Consider the following 20162-nt stretch of genomic DNA (forward strand, 5'->3'; position numbering starts at 1 on the left):
AGTGTTTTGATGACCTATTTTATGTTAAAGGAAGCTTAAGTTGCATGAGCAAAACTGTAACATTTCAAAAAGGGAGAATTTTTAGATATTTCCTCTGGACAAGTGTACTGAATATTTTGCAAAATACATTGCACAGAAAATTTAAACTGTCCTGTGAGGAATCGTGCCACATAGAGACTAAATTCAGCCATTTAAGCACTGATCCTGCAAACACTTATGCATGTGCTTAACTCTAGTCCTGGGGGTAATCCAGCACTAGTAAAGTTAAGCACATGCATAAGTGTTTGCAAGATTGAGGCCTAGAGGGTGAAAATGAGTCTTCCTTTAGGTGCAAAGCTAATATTACCTTAGCTATGCAGTTGCTACACATGCCTCTCTAATATGTGACTTGCCTGGGTTACAAAGGTGGGAGGAGGGGGTATGTGATCATCTGACTCTGTTATGATTTGAGTAGTAATAAAATAAAGTCTAGACAACAATAACAGCACCAGCCCTGTCGGCCTCTCTGGCATCCAGTAATACCTGATTGGCATCTTCTTTGGAAAACACTTGAGAGATGAGGTAGATGTTTTCTTGAGACCAAGCCTTTTCTGAGCCACCATGATCATTTGAAGTTCATTCTCCTACTTAACTTTACCTTCACTGATTTCAATAGTGGGTCTAACAATGCATATATTTTCTCTGGTGCTAAGTGACCCAGGTGCTCCTCCTGCGCTGGCTGTTGTCTTGGGTACCAATCTGCATGGAATGTATTAATGTTCACTGCTCAACGTGCAAAACTAAACATCGGATGGTGGAAACTCTGAGCCATTTGGGAGCCCATAAATAGCATTAAATGATCTGTGGGGAGCAGTAAGGTAACTCAACCTGAAAAGAAATGGTCTGTTTAGCCTTTTAAATCAGCAAGGTTTAATGCTGTATTAGTGCAGATCAAGTGCTGGTAAAAGGAGCTGGATTATTAACAGCCCCGGAGAATGCAAACCTCTGTGCAACGAACAGGCGCAGTACGGGGCAGCAGCAGCAGGTCAAGCTTCCTTTACATTGACCCAGTCCTCTTCTGAAGTGACCACTGCCAGAGCTGAGTGGGGAGTTCAACCTCCAGGGGCCCATTCAATCCTTGGCCTCTGATGCTACCAGCAAAAGTGCAAGTTAACGTGAAGGCTTCTGTGATGTCTTTGGACGTACTTTATCCCCCTGATGACGCACAGGGCACCTGGGGCAGCAGAATCAGCAGTAGCATCCTCCTCTAGCTCAGGTTTGGTTGAACCAGAGGAACCTGCTGAGCTTGTCAGGCTGGGATGCACAGGAAGGGCCAAGTCTATCTCTTGTGCTCACCCCCTCCCTCTTTTTCATGAGGTTTGACACCTGCGTTTTGTTACAAACAACTGACTCCCTCAGCTGGCTGGGGTGTGGTGAGCCTTCACAGTGACACGGGCCAAACCCAAAGGAGGTGAATTATGGAAATGAGGAGCAGGTTCCAGTGGCTGTGGCTTGCTGAGGTAGCTGAGTATGAAGCAGTGAAAGGAAACTGGGGCATATGGTGCTTCAATGTGTCTACCCTAGACATTGCCAACAGATTTCTCTCTCCCACAGAAATAAATGGCTCTGCTAGTTATTAGTGCACCAGTAGGTGTCGGAACCTAGCGATGGGTGGACTTGAAAGCTTCAGAGATTTGGTTCAGACTGGCCCCCCAGAATTTCCATCTTGCTAACCCAAACTGTCCAAGCCTCTTGAGCCTACAAAAAGAATCAAGGGGGGGGGGGGAAGTTGGCTTGTATTTGGCACTTTGGCATGTAGGCTCTGCCAGAACTGCAAAGTGGCGAATAATGACAAGAAATTAAATGGATTCCCCAAAAGGTACTTTTTTATTCAAAGGCAAGGGTTCAGAGCAGCTCCTAGTTTTCCTTTTGAACCACTTCACTCATCCCTAAATGAAACCAGCTGCAGACAGTGTCCAATGTACATAGCCCCAGGCACTGCAAAACATTCAGATGAAAAGACTTTTCTTTCTCTTATTTATTCACTTGAAGCTAAAGAAACCTGCTAAAATTCCACTCCAACTCTTCACACATTTTACCTCAGGCATAAATTTACCATTTTTTCTGCCACAAAGGGTGTTTTTTGTTTGTGTGGTTTTTCTTCTTCTTCTGCTTCTCATAATTGTCTTTTTTGCTTGGGGGGGGGGGGGGGGAAGCAACAACAAAACAGAGGTGAAACCACAACATGTCTTTGTTTTCATGCAACCAGCACAGATCTTTTTCTCTCAAGCATCAGTACACACCAAATATGGCTAGAAACAGTAAATTATGGTGGCCTTTAGACAATGAGGAGCCAGGAAAAGAATGAATACAAGTGCTTGCAACGTGTGCTGAGGAACAGAGCTCAAGACAGTGACAGATTCCTTCATTAATCCTCTGTTTGTGCATAAGTAACTAATGGTAGTAATTAAATAAATACTACTTGGCACTTACTATTCTGCTTTTCATTGGTAGATCCCAAAGCACTTTAGAAGGGTGAATAAGTGACACGATCTCCATTTTACAGATGTATATTATTGCAAAAATGGCAAAAAATAAAAAATGGAAATTAAGACTTCTTTTTTTCTTCTTTCAGAAGAGCTCATCTTTGGCCTAATTTTGCTTCCCCTTAAGTCAGTGGGTTAAATTCTGCTCCCCTGAAGTCAGCTATTGATTTCAAAGAGAGCAGCGTTGGGCTAATGCTGAAAATATTACCCTTCATATTAAAATGGGACTTTCAAAAGCTCCAAAGAACTAGGCATGCACTTAAATTCAATGGTATTTAGGTAAGTAACCTCCTTAGAAAATTAGACTCCATCTATCTGGGCTATGCAAGATGGGGAAAATTCTCTCCGGACAAAGCATTAAAACCACTCCAGTTAGTTCCAAACAAAAAGCAAGCTGGCCTGCCTCAACTAGCAACTAATAAGCTATCCAGCAGCAATGGGGTGCTGGATAAGACAGAGGGTCGCTTGCACAATGCCATCCAGGTGGATTTCCTTTCATGTTGCAAAGCAGCATGGACCAGGATGTTTCTTTCGTAATCTTCCAAAGCAAGAAGGAATGTCAGCTTGCTCAAGTGTCTGTATAATTATGCTGCCCTCTGGTGGGTAGCTACACTGCCAGATCAGTGTAAAAGAGGCCATAGTGTAAATGAGAATCAGGCCCATATGGGTGACATAAACGTACCTTGTGATGGAGTCACCATCCTTGGAAAGCTTCAAGTTGGATGAGATTGTTTAGGGATAGCGGGATGCTGACACAGCACAAGCAGATGGACTAGATGTTTCTCAAGTGGTGGGGCATGATCTGGAAGTGGTTTGCACCTACCAGCAGAGTGGTGGTGTGTATGTGGGGAAATCAAGAGAATCCAAGGGCTACTACGACCCAGTTGGAGTCCAGAGAGGGCAGGAAAGGAGCAAATTGCTCTCTCCACTCCCTGCTTCTGTCATCCTGCCTCACCACCTCCTGCTATCAAACCCAATCACATTAGAGCTCTTTCCCTCCTGCCCACGTAACATTTGTTAAGCTCTAAAAGTTACTAGTTCAAATGAATTTTATGTAATTCATCTTGAAAGGCTGAAGCATGAAATGGGCTGTGCTCTGCCTTAACAACCCCTGTGGGGAGAGAGAAAATCAGTAGATATATCAGGGGGTAGCCGTGTTAGTCTGTATCTACAAAAACAACAAGGAGTCTGGTGGCACCTTAAAGACTAACAGATTTATTTGGGCATAAGCTTTTGTGGGTAAAAACCACCATCAGAGGACCCAACCACATCAGCCACACCATCAAGGGCTCATTCACCTGCACATCCACTAATGTTATATAAATATGTTAGTCTTTAAGGTGCCACCAGACTCCTTGTTGGCTTATGTATGTTGCCATTCCTGATGTCCGATTTGTGTCCATTTATTCTTTTGCGGAGGGACTGTCCGGTTTGGCCAATGTACATGGCAGAGGGGCACTGCTGGCACATGATGGCATATATAACATTAGTGGATGTGCAGGTGAATGAGCCCTTGATGGTGTGGCTGATGTGGTTGGGTCCTCTGATGGTGTTGCCAGAGTAGATATGGGGACAGAGTAGGCAACGAGGTTTGCTACAGGGATTGGTTCCTGGGTTGGTGTTTCTGTGGTGTGGTGTGTAGTTGCTGGTGAGTATTGGCCCCACAATATGCCAACATTTTTATGGCTGACTTAGAACAACGCTTCCTCAGCTCTCGTCCCCTAGTGCCCCTCCTCTACTTGCGCTACATTGATGACATCTTCATCATATGGACCCACGGAAAGGAGGCCCTTGAAGAATTCCACCTGGACTTTAACAATTTCCACCCCACCATCAACCTCAGCCTGGACCAGTCCACACAAGAGATCCACTTCCTGGACACTACAGTGCAAATAAGTGATGGTCACATAAACACCACCCTATACCGGAAACCTACTGACCGCTATACGTACTTACATGCCTCCAGCTTCCATCCAAGACACATCACATGATCCATTGTCTACAGCCAAGCCCTAAGATACAACCGAATTTGCTCCAACCCCTCAGACAGAGACAAACACCTACAAGATCTTTATCAAGCATTCGTAAAACTACAATACCCACCTGGGGAAGTGAGGAAACAGATTGACAGAGCAAGACGGGTACCCAGAAATCACCTACTACAGGACAGGCCCAACAAGGACAATAACAGAACACCACTGGCCATCACATACAGCCCCCAGCTAAAACCTCTCCAGCGCATTATCCACGATCTACAACCTATCCTGGAAAATGATCCTTCACTCTCACAGACCTTGGGAGGCAGGCCAGTCCTCGCCTACAGACAACCCCCCAACCTGAAGGAAATACTCACCAGCAACTACACACCACACAACAAAAACACCAACCCAGGAACTAAACCCTGCAACAAACCCCGGTGCCAACTCTGTCCACATATCTATTCAAGGGACACCATCATAGGACCTAATCACATCAGCCACACCATCAAGGGCTCGTTCACCTGCACATCTACCAATGTGATATATGCCATCATGTGCCAGCAGTGCCCCTCTGCCATGTACATTGGCCAAACCGGACAGTCCCTCCGCAAAAGAATAAATGGACACAAATCGGACATCAGGAATGGTAACATACATAAGCCAGTAAGTGAACACTTCAATCTCCCTGGTCATTCTATTACAGATTTAAAAGTCACTATCATTGAACAAAAAAACTTCAGAAACAGACTTCAAAGAGAAACAGCAGAACTAAAATTCATTTGCAAATTTAACACCATTAATCTGGGCTTGAATAGGGACTGGGAGTGGCTGGCTCATTACAGAAGCAGCTTTTCCTCTCCTGGAATTGACACCACCTCATCTATTATTGGGAGCGGACTACATCCACCCTGATTGAATTGGCCCTGTCAACACTGGTTCTCCACTTGGGAAGTAACTCCCTGCTCTCCATGTGTCAGTATATAATGCCTGCATCTGTAACTTTCACTCTATGCATCCGAAGAAGTGAGGTTTTTACCCACGAAAGCTTATGCCCAAATAAATCTGTTAGTCTTTAAGGTGCCACCAGACTCCTTGTTGTTTCAGTAGATATAGGAGCAATTACTTGTATTGCAGGACATCTACTTGCTTTGTTCCTTTGGGTGGTCCCGCTGAGCAGAGGCCAGTGGGGAAACTGGGCATTCACCACGCTAAGATTTGTTCTTGAGAGACCAAATGCTAAAAGATGTCCAGAAAGATCTGCTTGGATCTTAGATAGGTGAATTTATTTCTCATACCCCTCAACTAGGATCACATTGGTTCTCCTTGTTGAAATCAGGATGATCCTGGGGGGTGGGTCGGGGAGGCTAGGTTAACTCTGAATATACAAGTAATGTTAGGCAATCATGCAAGGTCATGTGTTATGAAGCTTATATTCTCCCTCTAAGGCTTCCTGTTCTAAACAAATGATGCATATTTGATGCCATACCTGAGCCTTTATGGGCTTAATAGAAATTTTTATTAATTAATTAAAAAAGCTCCTGTGAAACTCTTGTTCCTAAGTAAGGACTGAGTAATCAAGAATACAAGATTTGGCCTACACACAGGGACACTGAAAAACAGCAGGAATCAGGCAGACAAGGACACTGCTGAAAATTGTCCTATTCAGAGTGACGCTTTGACTTCATGTTGTATTTGGAAAAGTCTACAGTGGTCAGAGGGGCTGACCGTGAAAGCTGATAACCTATGTAAATACGGCATTTTTGGCTTTAGGACATCATGCGTGTGAGCCCAGTGTTGTAGCACTCACATTTTGGAATTGGCATTTGGTTGAGTGTTTGTAATCTCCCACTCTACAGTGCATTTATAGCAAATATATATATATATTGGTGTAAAACAGCCCTATATTGCCTGATTTAAGTTTTTAGAGTTTATGATGAAAGAACATTAATCCAAATTCATAGTTCAGATTTTCACAGCTGCACAATAGCTGGATTAAAAACTGTCTGACAGGTCTCAAAACGTAATTGTAAACAGGGAGCCATCGTGGAGTGGAGTATCAGGGGGTAGCCGTGTTAGTCTGTATCTACAAAAACAACAAGGAGTCTGGTGGCACCTTAAAGACTAACAGATTTATTTGGGCATAAGCTTTCGTGGGTAAAAACCTCACTTCTTCGGATGCATCCTCCGTTCAAGGACAAAATTTGATCACAATGGTCCTTTCTGGCCTTATAATATTTGAATGTATATGCACAGAATTAGGGTGGGCAATTATCAGGATTGCATGTGCAATCATGGTAGCTATGCACGAAAGGGACCAGTTACACATCTAACTAGTCACGTGTATGTAAAAATACCAGGAATGCATGTTGGAGCACAGTAATTGTATGGGTAAATTACACCTGCATTTTTGCATGTGCAGCTATGAAAGTCTGGCCTGAATTTTGCAAAACTAGAAGTTAGCTAAAGCAGTTAATAGCAGGCAGTCATGTAGGAGGTAGGGATCTAGCCAGTCAAGCAAAGATAGCATTTCAAAACAGTGAAAACTAAAAATATCAAATTCCTGTTCTTTCAGGAAATGTTTTGTTGATAAATACGACATACTATTGACTTCAACATGTGCAGGTTATGGACCTATAATATTAAGGAAGTGCTGTTGTTTTCATTGATGTAAGACTACTTTTTTCTTTTCCTAGTTTTGCTTTGTTTAGTTAGATGTTCGTACTGTAGGAAGTAGTGTCTAGCAATCAGAATGGGTGGCTGGTAGTCAGAACTCTGAGGTTCTTATTTCCAGGTTTCTCACTATCTTGCTTTGTGAACATGGGCATGCCATTTAGGCCTTGATTCAGCACAGCAGTTAAGTATATGCTTAACTTTAAGCAGATTACTTCAATTAGATTAATAACTTGCTTAAGTGAAGCACTGAAGCGTTCTGCTGAATCCGAGACTAACCTCCCTGTGCCAGTTTACCCTGGCGCAAAAGGAGTATAATACCTACCTCAGAGATGGGTATGTGAGTCTCTCTGGCCTTGAGAACCACAGCTGATTCTATACGCATTCAGAAAAGATTTTCCTGGTTATTATGTTTTGTTTCCTCCCCCCCACACCTTACGACCTCTTTAAAATGTTCTTTTGTTTCAGTTTAAAATACGTTTTGATATACCAGATACTCTTATTGAATTGGTGCCAGTAGAATCATTTCTACAATGATGATTAAAAAAGGCTTGCAGAATGTACTCCATCAAAAACCACACACACCCTGTACGTCCACACAGTAACTGGGAGGGCACTTCCCGATGTGGGTAGTTAGACAGGCACTAGCTTGGCTTGAGCTTGCACTCTAAAAATAGTAATGTGGCCACAATGGCATGGGGTGGCAGCTTGGGCTAGCTGCCAGAGTACATACCCCGAGGGTTGGTTGGGTTTATACTTGGGCAACTAGCACAGGAGGTGGCTTGGGCTACTGCAGCCACACTGGTATTTTCAGTGCAGTAGCATGAGCAGAGCTAGCACAAGCTAGCCTGCCTGCTCTGGGAAGTACCCTCCCCTCTGCTGTGTAGACGTACCCACAGTGAGTACCCAGGCTCCACTGGAGAAAGCCCTGTGAACTGTCAGGATCTTGAGTGAGACAGGAGCTTGAACAAACCCTCCCTTGACCCCAGGGGCATAGGTGCCGACTCCGTGGGTGCTCCGGGGCTGGAGAACCCACGGGGAAAAATTGGTGGGTGCTCTGCATCCACCGGCAGCTCCCCAACCCACCCCTCCACCTCCGCTCCACCTCCGCCTTCTTCCCCGAGCGCGCCGCCAAGTCCTGCTTCTCCCCCCTCCCTCCCAGTACTTGCGCCACGAAACAGCTGTTTCGTGCAGCAAGCGGTGGGAGGGAAGGGGAGGAACACGGCGTGCTCGGGGAAGTGGTGGGGCCGGGGCAGGGATTTGGGGAGGGGTCCAATAGGGACGGAGTCAGGGCGGGGCCGGGGTGGGGCGGGGGGACGCGAGCACCCACTGGCGCCAAGGAAAGTTGGCACCTGTGCCCATGCAGTGTCTGCTATGGAGACTGCTATGGAGTGCCAAGGAGAGTGTTTGGGTTTTTTTTCCCTCTTCTCTGCTTGCCTTGCTGTCCTTTATGATACCTTATGTCACGTCGCATGCTTTGACTTATAGATGCAGCAGAACTTATCTTTGCAGAAGCAGAGTGAAAAGAGTCGTAAGCATGTTACTGTTCAAAAGCATTGTTAATGATCTTTTGGGTTGCCAGTGTCCATACAGTGAAAAATCATGTGTGGATGATGGCACTTCATTTGGCTTCTCTCCAAATCCTTTCCATGCTTGCTTTAACACCTATCTTTGAGTGTGCAACAATTGACAGACTGCCATGCTAGCCACAACAAAGAGCCATGAGAACACTTTTATAAAGCGGCCGATGGCCTCCTTCTAGGAAACCAAGTCACTGGCATTTGCAGTAATTTTTTTTTCATTCGTCAGTGAAGAACCAAATACAGTTTTGATGTTTTGGGGTTTTGTACTTTGCTGAATAGACGTTTCATGTGCACTAGCTGCAAAAGCACCACAGCTGGAAACTCAGTGCAACTCAGCCTCAATCAAGGACACAAAGGCAGTGAGACTTCCATGGCCATCTGCTGAGCTACCACCTTTTGCTATCATTAATGGATTGTGAAGGTCCACTATCCTTAGTAGCCATGTATGGCACATGATATGGAGCCACTACTAAGAGGACTGTGGGAGCACGTTCTGAGAGTACTCTGATACCAACTGGAAGGTGTTCCAGTCAACCCAAAGGAACAAAATCTACTTGTACGAGTAAATGAGCTATTGCAGTAACAAAGGTTTTGTCTGAAACCTTACTTATTTCCAGAACCAATTTGTTGTTATACCAGCAGTTCTGCTTATTTACTGGGCAAAATCCTGAAGGCCTTCCTCTATTCTCATGGAGTCACATGACTTCGGTGAAATTTTTAACTAGGTAAAGACTGAATAAGAACTTCAGGACTTGGCTTCTTAGACTTAGGGGCAGAGGTTTAAAAAAGTATTGCTTCCCAGGTGCAAAAAGTCTTTAAAATGTCAAAGAATTCTACTTGTGTGCACCAATACCCAATTTATACCCACAATTGGGATAATTGTGAGTGCAAATTTAGGTGCACAGATACACATGGATTGCTGGCCCCTTTTCAATAAAATCTGTGTCTTGGAGTCTAATATAATAGATCATTCATTGGTCAACTATGTTACATAAGAGTTCTGATAATTATAATAATGAGGATCTGATTTAAAATCTCCATAGCCAGAAAGACAGAGCAGTGATTTGGGATCCAGGAGGTCTAGGTTCTATTTCTGACTCTACTAAACTGCAGTGTGACTTTGGGCAAGTTACTTCATCCTTCTGTTTCTCCTCACACCTTTTGCCCAAATATCTGTTTGTTTGGAGCAAGGGCTGTCTCCCATTATGTGTTTATACTCTGCTTGGTACAATGGGGCCTCTAGGTGCTTTAGTGTGTGTGTGTGTGTGTGTGTGTGTGTGTGTGTACACTAATAAAAGGCACATGGTTCAAATATGAACTGTAACTGCAAACTAGCAGTATTTGCTGATGTTTTGGCCTAGATCCTTACAGGTATTTAGGTGCCCAACCCCCGCTGATTTTGATGGGCGTTAGGTGTCTAAATCTGGGGGGTAGATCTGGGGCTTTGTCCGTATCTGAACTGTCCACAGAGGCTTTCAGTAAACTGTTTTTGCTCTGTCTGAAGAGCTGCAAAATGTTTATTAGGCTATTGTTTAAGGTATGTTTTCAAGTTCTGACCAATTTCATTGGGATAGGTCTAATGGAGAAGTCAGATGGTATCTTCTATTCCCAATTGGCTGAGCCTTTACCATGTAGGACTTCAATTACGCAGACATCTGTTGGGAAAATAACACAAGCAGGACACGGATTATCCAACAAGTTCTTGGAATGTATTGGATATATTTATTTTTAATTTCAGAAGGTGGAGAAAGCTACTGGGGAGAGGCTGTTCTAGATTTGATTTTGACAAATGGAGGAACTGGTTGAGAATTTGAAATTGGAAGGCAGCTTAGGTTAAAGTGATCATGAAATGGTACAGTTCATGATTCTAAGGAATGGTAGGAGGGAAAACAGCACAATAAAAGTAATGGATTTCAAGAAGGCAGACTTTAGCAAACTCAGGAAGTTGGTAGGTAAGATCCAATGGGAAGCAAGTCTAAGGGGGAAAACAGTTCAAGAGAGCTGATAGTATTTCAGAGAGACATTATTAAGTGCACAAGAGCAAACTATCCCACTGCATAGGAAAGATAGGAAGTATGGCAAGAGACCACCCTGGCTTACCCATGAGATCTTCAGTGATCTAAAACTCAAAAAAAAAGAGTCCTACAAAAAGTGGAAACTAGGTCAAATTAACAAGGATGAATATAAACAAATACAAGTATGTAGAGACCAAATAAGAAACGCCAAGGCACAAAATGAGATTAAACTAGCTAGAGACAAAGGTAGGCATAGAGAACCTGCCAGAGAACCACTGCTCTAGACCTCTGGGTTGCTGAGTCAAACAGACATGAGGGCTAGGAGAATTTGTTTTGTCTCATTTTCCCAGCTGGATCAAAGAACTGAAGAAAAAGAAGACTCTCCTGCCAAGAAACAAAATCTTCTGCAGAGCTGAACATAGACAGGCTCAGCCAATTAGAAATAGAGGAGAACTATCACATAGAATCAGAGAAGTGTAGGGCCGGAAGGGACCTCAAGAGGTCATCTAGTCCAGTCCCCTGCACTCAAGGCAGGACTAAGTATTATCTAGACCATCCCTGACAGGTGTTAGTCTAACCTGCTCTTAAAAATCTCCAATGATGGAGATTCCACAACCTCCCTAGGCAATTTATTCCAGTGCTTAACCACCCTGACAGTTAGGAAGTTTTTTTTCCTAATGTCCAACCTAAACCGTCCTTGCTGCAATTTAAGCCCTTGCTTCTTGTCCTATCCTCAGAGGTTGAGAACCATTTTTCTCCCTCTTCCTTATAACAACCTTTTACGTACTTGAAAACTGTTTTGTCCCCTCTGTCTTCGCTCTCCAGACTAAACAAACTCAATTTTTTCAGTCTTCCCTCATATGTTTTCCAGACCTTTTAATCATTTTTGTTGCAATGACTTTCTCCAATTTGTCCACAGCTTTCCTGAAATGTGGCACCCAGAACTGGACACAATTAGAGTTGCCAACTTTCTATCTGCAGAAAACCAAACACCCTTGCCCTACAGTCATGCCCCTGCCGCACCTCTTCTCTGAGACCCCGCCCTACGCTCACTCCATCCCCTGTTGCTCGCTCTCCCCTATCCTCACTCACTCGCTCATTTTCACCAGGCTGGGACAGGGGGTTGGGTTGTGGGAGGGGTGCGGGCTCTGGAGTGGGTCCAGGGATGAGGAGTTTGGGGTGCGGGAGGGGCTCCGGGCTGGGAGGTAGGGCTGAGGGGTTCAGGGTGTGGGAGGGAGTTCCGGGTTTGGTTGGGGGTTGGGGTGTGGGAGAGGGTAAGGGCTCCGGCTACAGGTACGGGCTCTGGGGTGGTCCCCGGGGCTGAAGGGTTTGGGGTGCAGGAGGGGCCTCCGGCCTGGCATCCAGGAGAGGGTACGGGGTGCAGGCTCCAGGTAGCACTTACTTTAGGTGGCTCCCGGAAGCGTCCGGCTCCTAGGTGCAGGTGCCACCAGATGCCGCCTCTGGCTGCAGGTGCCGCCCCTGCAGCTCCCATTGGCCATGGTTCCCGGCCAATGGGAGCTGTGGAGCCAGCACTCAGGGCAGGGGCAGCACACAGAGCTCCCATAGCCACCCCTGCGCCTAGGAGTCAACGGGACATGCCGGCCGCTTCCGGGAGTCGTACAGAGACGGACAGGCAGCCTGCTTGCCCCGCTGCAGGTGGGTGACCGGACTTTTAGTGGTCTGATCACAGGTGCTGACCGGAGCCGCCAGGGTCCCTTTTCAACCGGGCATTCTGGTTGAAAATCGGATGCCTGGCAACCCTAGACACAATGCTCCAGTTGAGGCCTAATTAGCACGGAGTAGAGCAGAAGAATTACTTCTCAGCTCTTGCTTACAACACTCCTGCTAATACATCCCAGGATGCCGTTTGCTTTTTTTTTTTTTTTTTGCGCAACAGTGTTACGCTGTTGACTCTCATTTAGCTTGTGATCCACTATAACCCCCAGATCCCTTTCTGCAGTACTCCTTCCTAGGCAGTCATTTCCCATTTTGTAGAGGTCTTCTATGGGGTACCTCAACTCATCTAGATATTTGCCTACTTTTACAACAGGCTACATAAAAAGCGCTAGTGAAGTCAGTGCAAACTAAAATTTCAAACAGATAATGACTTGCTTATACTGCTGTATATACATACGCTGAAATATAAGCATAATATTTATATTTCAATTGATTTATAATTGTATGGTAAAAATGAGAAAGTAAGCAATTTTTCAGTAAGTGTGCTGTGACACTTTTGTATTTGTCTGATTTTGTAAGCAAGTAGTTTTTAAGTGAGGTGAAACTTGGGGTACGCAAGACAAATCCGACTCCTGAAAGGGGAACAATAGTGTGAAAAGGTTGAGAGCCCCTGGCCTAAAGCATTATTACCCTCTACATCTCTCCAGTTATCAGGAACTGTCTCATTATTTTACATTTTGACATCTAATTGAACCCAATTTTAGAAGTTTAGGGTTAGAGTCCCCTTGTTGCAACAGAGTAAAGGTCTAGAAAGGGGTGGGGGGGGAGGGAGGAGAAGGGAAAAAATGATCAAAATTAAAATTACATCTACATTACAATATCAATTATGTTAGGGACCCACTTACCACACGGCTGTCCCTGAAATAGTTAAAAACTCAGTTCCATCTTGCAGTGTAGATGGGACCTGACCAAAACTGTGAAACATGACATACTTGTTGCAAGTTTTACTGCTCCCAGGCTCTGCTTCAAGATAAGAAACCTAATCATATGTGGTCTACTGAGCCAGAAACACCCAAGCAAAACAATCCTATGACTCCTGATACAATTTTTAGAAGCTGTGGTTCAAATGCAAGTAGCTGAGATGTCTCAGGAGTGGTATGGGGTGGGAACCTTATTGCTAGACAGGTCATTCCACGCAGTGCTTAATAATAGAGCACAGAATTGTTAAGGATACATATGAACTCATTTGTCTATCAACAAACATGTCCAAAATAACTATCCTGAACTGTCAAACCTAGGAGATGCCGTACATTCTGTACCCGGAGAGCTCAGTCACACAGTTCTTTGGAGCTGTTTACTTTGTATCTCCAAGTTCTGTAGGTGTATGGCCTGTGGCCTATGGGAAGATAAAAGGGGGCGGGGAGGGAATATTTAACAAGTAGGAAGATAATGAGCATAGTGCTGAGTTCAGGGGATTTGACTGAACTCTAGGTGGAGGATGATTTCAAAGAGCAGACTTATCTAATTACCCTGTGGATGTGCAGTGCAGTAAAGAACAATCTGTTTAGTTTGAGGGCAGTCATCAGGCCCAGGCTTAACAACAGAGATGCCTAAGCATTGGCATTCTTTTCCAGCCTGGGAACGTGGCAGTTTACTGTGTTTCTGCTCAGGACTGGATTTTGGAAACTGCCCTAACTACCCCAACTCCCCTGTGGCTTTGTGGCTATCAGTGAGTCTCTGAAAATGCAGCTCTTGGACAATCTGTGCAGTGAACACCTGGCTGGGTGAGGGAGAACTAATAGCTGTGCATGGTGAAGTGAGCCAAGCTAGTCTTAACCAACCACATTTGCGTTGCTTAAGCTGCCAGGTATGCGGGGGAAAACGTATTGTCCAGGCTGCTTTGTATATCTGCCCTTTCTTTTGAAGTGCCAGCATTCCAACGAGAGAAGAGCCCAGACCAAAATCCTGGCTCAAAACACTCCTTGGATTTGGAGGAATCCGGCTGCACACTCTGAGACTGGCCTTGTACCTATAATGGCCAAAGCCAGACCCTGGGCTGGAACACCCCAAAACTCTGGGGCAAGCTTGGTTGCAGATCTACATAGAGTCCTAGAATGTAAGGCAAGAAGGGACCACCACATCTAGTCTGACTCCCACAGACCACCAGTGCCAGCTACATCTTGCAGCAGTTGTAACAGCTGGCACATTGGACCTCACCGTGGGGGTGCCCAGCAGCACTGGAGGGTAGTCTGCTCGCATCTGACGGCAGACACTGCTGGGGAGCACATAGTGCTTCTTTCAACAGCATGTAGATAGAGCAGCATACAGCCCGGTCCTGACGGTGTTCTGCCTGCATCTGCCTTAGCTGGACAGAATGTCTTAGAACATTTTGCCCAGACCAGTACAGTTCCAAACTCCACCCCAGAGTGCCCCACATGGGATCAAGGACACAGCATAGCTAAAAGGATGCAGAGAATTATATGTATTTACTTTCTCCACAGAACATATTAGAGATAAAGAAAGCTCTTCATCAAAGAGAAAGGGGGTGGGGAAGAGTCGTCTTGTTCTAATAGCAAATGTAGAGCACATTTTTCTAACCCTAGATACAAAGCAAGATGCTTTACAGAGACGTGATTCACCCCTTAACATTCTACTGGCAACTGAGTGTTGCAAGGTGTGAACAACTCCACTGTTCCTCATTAAGTACTAATTTCCATACCAACATGGTTAATTGCAGGTCTGTTTCTATAGTGTTGTATTGTGATGTTAAACTGCACCAACATCAAAAAATCAGAATGATCATTGCACTTTACATGTTTTATTAAAAATAATTATAGGGAAGTAATGAATAACCAATCAGATAGGCTGCCCTCTGAGAACTGTGAAGGACTTAAGTAAACAATAAACTGATTATTTTAGTGCGTGCCTGTTAGTCATTTGATAAGAACAAGCTAATTTTCCCAGGAGCCTGGAGTTGCCAAAAGTGGTTGTTTTAAATGCTATTCTTAATGCAGGAATGGAATTCTTCACCATGCAATGACTTTATCTGCTGTCTTTTTCCACAAACTGTCTAAAGTATTCAGTACCAGCCAGTGCTTTCTCAGTTTCAAGGAATCAGAGAGATATCCTCTTCCCAAGAACCCAAGTAGTGAAGGTTGGGGGGGGGAGGGGGGTTGAATTTCTCTATCACGTTGGGACGCTACTGTCTGAATATTCAGCAGATCTCTTTGGTTCTTCCCGTACCATTCTCATTCAGTTAATTTCATGTGATCAGCTAAGGTTTGCCTGACCTACGCTGCTTTGATAAGATGGTCACACTTTTAAGGTATTCTGGTGCTAATAAATTACCTGCACTGATCAACCAGGTCAAGATGGCTCTTGCAAAAGAATGCCAACTTTGAAGCTCATCTCACACTAAATATAAATACGGTGCCTTTCCTCCGTCAGTTTCCCTTAAGTATCCTGCATGCAGGTTGCGTTAAACTTTCAGTGCATATGTCAAAGTGATTCTATGCTTTTGAGCACTGTACACTCTGTGATGAACTCACAGGTCTGCACTATAGCACAGAAGAGTTGCTAAGTGATACCGGCAGCTAGCAACCCCCTAAATTCTAATCCAACTTGTAATTCACTATGCGACCTTGACTGACTCTCTGAGCCTCTCTGCCTCAGTTTCACAATCTTGCTGGGCCTGGTAAGTTTCTGTGAATAGCCCAGTATGCAATGTAATATACTCAGATGCAAGGACGGCAGTTGGATCACTAGTGGTTACTACTGCTTTGGCACCATGCACAGGCTAAAGAGACATTTCACTAGGAAGCATTCAAATGGGTGGAAGTCACTGCGTGGCAGGATACGGTGGTAATGATTCTGTGGTGGATCTCATGTCAAGAGGTCCTCAGTGACCTTGAAAATGGAGACGGACATAAATATCTGGGTGAAGCAGTGATCTATCATGCCTGACTCTTGTACATTTCTTCTCTAAGAGATTTGCAAACAAGGGAATAGACTCCCCCCCGCAAAACAATCTTGAGAGTGGAGATTTGTGTTAATATCTCCAGTTTTGAAATTACCATCTCATTGGGGCAGATGTACAGGAACCCATGTCCAGGCTGAAAATGGTTTGCAGAGACCCAGAAGGAGTTTTGTGTTGTGTTGAGAAGAAGGGTGGTCTGACATTTATGGACTAGTCTGGGACTTGGGAGACCTGTGCTTAAGTTCCTGTTCTGCAACAAACTTCCTGTGTGACCTTGGGCAAGTCACTTAGCCTCTCTGTGCTACAGTTCCCCATCTGTAAAATGAGGGTAAAAGCACTGCCCTCTCTCACAGGGTGTTGAGAGAATAAATACTCTAAAGATGGTGAGCTTCTCTGATGTTATGGTGGCGGAGGGGTGTAGTGGTCCCTTGCTCTGAAGTAGGGAGAGAGGCCACTCTGCCTCGCTGTATCAGTCAATAACCCTCAGGCTCGGGCCTCTCTGGCGGGGCCAAGCCGTATGAAGTCTCTAGTTCTGTAGCCACCTCACAGAGGCAAACCAGCAGGAACAGTCTGGTGCTTCCGCCCCTTTGAGTGGGGCAAAGCAGTGATCAGTCTCTAGCCCGCAGCCCCGTGGCTGGGGTGGGTAGTAATTAACAGTCTGAAGCTCTGGGCGGGCCAGAGCAGGGCTCAGGCTTTAGCCTGCAGGGCACAGGCTTTAGCCCACAGGCCCCTGGCCGGGGCTGACAACAAGTACAAGTTTAGCACGCCCCCACCCTCAGACAGGGCGGAGCAAAAAAAGGTCTGGCGTCTTAACTCAGGCAGATCATAGTCAAAGGCAGGCCTCTTGGCCTACAGGGGGAAAGCTGGGGTGGTAGGGGGACATGGGCCCACCTGACTCCACTGCTTCCCAGCCCAGCGCCATAGCAGTGGGGGGGTGGGGCGGGGTGAGGGGAGGGGTGGGGGGGTGTCCAGCCAAAACACATTGACTCATGCTCCGGCAACAAAATCAGAATACAGTCTGGTTTCCCTGGGCTACTTCCTACCACAGTCTGGGTGGGGTGGGGTGGGGTGGTGTGTAGTCCACAGGTCCTCTGGGTACACAGCGGACGGCAGTCTCGGCAACTTCTCTCTAGGATCAGTCTTCTCCAGGGGCAGGGCGCTGCATAGCGCAGGTTCAGCTCCAAGGTGCCACAGCAGAGTGGAGATGTCCATCTCCTTCCTGGGCTCCCACTCAGTTGAGCAACAGAGCCCTCCCTTTATACTTCCTGTCCCGCCCTGGTACTTCCAGCAAGGGGAACGGGGCCGGTTCAGCTCCACCCACCAGGGGGAGCACGCCGGTCCCTTGCTCTCAAGTCTGGAGAGGGGCCACTCCACCTCACTACATGGGGCATATAAATACCAAAACTGAATAGAAAAGAAGGCTGGGCCAAAAGGCGAATTACCATTCACTCTGCATCATGATGAAACACAAGTCGCAGAAGGAGTATTTCAGGGCACCATAATAGCTATTTCCTCTGTACAGACCCTTTGACATGCACACCCCCCCATCTCCCCCGGTCAATGGAAATGCAAAGTTGTTGTCGGCTTCTTCAACTCCCCAGCAATTGGCAACCAAACGAACTCAAAGTGCCCCAAGTTCTGCTGGAGAGGAAGTGGCCCAGTCATTGTCTCTACACAAATATTTTGGCCCCCAAAAAGCTAGTAGAAAGCCTTTGACGTAAGCTTTGCTCAGAGCACCAGTCTGTTTTGTAGATTTTGGGGGAGAAATGTCTCCCTAAACACAACAACCAAGACTTCTTCAGAGCCTTAATAAAAGTAGAAGGGAAAGGAATCACCTCTTGCAGCCCCCACAACAAAATGCTGCATTTATCAGGCCGGAAGACAAACCTCTCTGTCTGTCAGTGAAACATCAGCATGGTTCCAGGGTTTGCTTAGATTGTGTGCTCGGAGTGAGTGTTGACTGCATTCTGCTGTAATGGGCTTATCTAGAAAAATCAAATTGAAGGGAAAGAAAATGGGCCTTAGGTGTTGAGTTCATCCCGAGTGACATTTTAGTGAGATCAGTAAGAATAGCGCCAGGGATGCATATGGGCTGCTGCATTGCATCAGATCAGCAGGAGGTGTGTGTTTAAGGACTAGGAATTGATAGCAAAACTTAATTAAACTTGAAAGCAATTAATTCCAATGCAGCTGTTTGCTCCCAGGCTTGCAGCCAGATGTTTCAGAGGAAATGGATCACTGGGATTAGTTGTGCTGTACAGGCCCAGCCCAGCATGGGGGTGGCACTGCCCCTGAAGAAGCTCAGGGAAGAGTCCTCGCTCAGGGTCTGCTGCTCATGTTCTACAGCAGTGGTTCTCAACCAGGGGTACACAGAGGTCTTCCAGGGGGTACATCAACTTACCTAGATACTTACCTAGTTTTACAACAGGCTACATAAAAAGCATTTGTGAAGTCCGTACCAACTAAAATTTCATACAGACAATGACTTGTTTATATTGCTCTATATACTATACACTGAAATGTAAACACAATATTTATATTCCAGTTGATTTTATAATTATATGGTAGGGAGAAAGTCAGCAAATTTTCAGTGATAGTGTGCTGAGACACTTTTTTGTATTTTTATGTCCGATTTTTGTAAGCAAGAAGTTTTCAAGTGAGGTGAAACTTGGGGGTACGCAGGACAGATCAGACTCCTGAAAGGGCTACAGTAGTTTGGAAAGGCAGAGAGTCCCTGTTCTACAGGGTGTGCTGCTCATTGCCCCCACACAGTACAGTCTGGCTTTGTGGGCTGCTACAGATAGGACATGGGATCACGAACCTGCTCCTCCTTGGGAGTATGGGTGGAAGCTGTCCCTGTGTTCATTTAAGCGTAGGAATCTCAATTAAGCCTAATCTTTATTCAGGCCCCTTCTGCCCTCCCTATACTGCACATCTGTGTTCAAGCCAAGACATTATCATCATTTGGTATTATACTGTAGCACCTACGAGGCCTGGCTATGGACTAGGACCCCATTTCGCTAGGTGCCGTACAAACATGAGGCATACTCTGGTCCTTGGTCATCTGGTTTCTTGAGTTAGTCTTAGCTATTCCCCCATACATTCAAGCCGTATGCGGAATAGCTATTCCAACTTGCCATGTGGACCCTCTTTTTTCCATGCTCTTATTCCCCGTGGAAGTGGGCTAACCTAAACACAATGTGGAATCAAAGTATCCAAGTAGGGAGTTAGTGTGGAATAGCTATTGTGCTTTCAGTTGACACTCTAGTTTATTTCACATTAACCTCCTGTGTAGACAGCCCTTAGTGTCCTCTCCTTTTTGAATCCTCCTTGGGAGACCTCCACTCAGCATATCTATTTTTGTCATTCCCTGCTGTGCCATTAAATAGGGGGCAGCTTTGCATCATGAACTAAAAGGAAATAAAATGGACTTGAGCCAGGGCCAGCTCCAGGCACCAGCTGAGCAAGCTGGTGCTTGGGGCGGCAGATTGTTGGAGGCAGCATTCTGCCCAATCCTAGGGCGGCACGGCCGCTTTTTTTGTTGCTGTTGTTTGTTTGGGTTTTTTTGTTCTTGTTCCGCTCTGGCCGCCCTGTAGGGGGCGGCGGCACGGAGAACCAGAGCGCCCTGCAGGGCAGTGCTCTTCCTTCCCTCCCCGCCGACTGGAGCGGAGCCCTCGCGGCAGGGGGTGGCGCAGCGGGAGGGGCCGCGTGGCAGCACCCCTGCTGTAGCCCTGGCC

This window comes from Emys orbicularis, chromosome 12 (assembly GCF_028017835.1).
Source record: "Emys orbicularis isolate rEmyOrb1 chromosome 12, rEmyOrb1.hap1, whole genome shotgun sequence".
Lineage (NCBI taxonomy): Eukaryota > Metazoa > Chordata > Testudines > Emydidae > Emys > Emys orbicularis.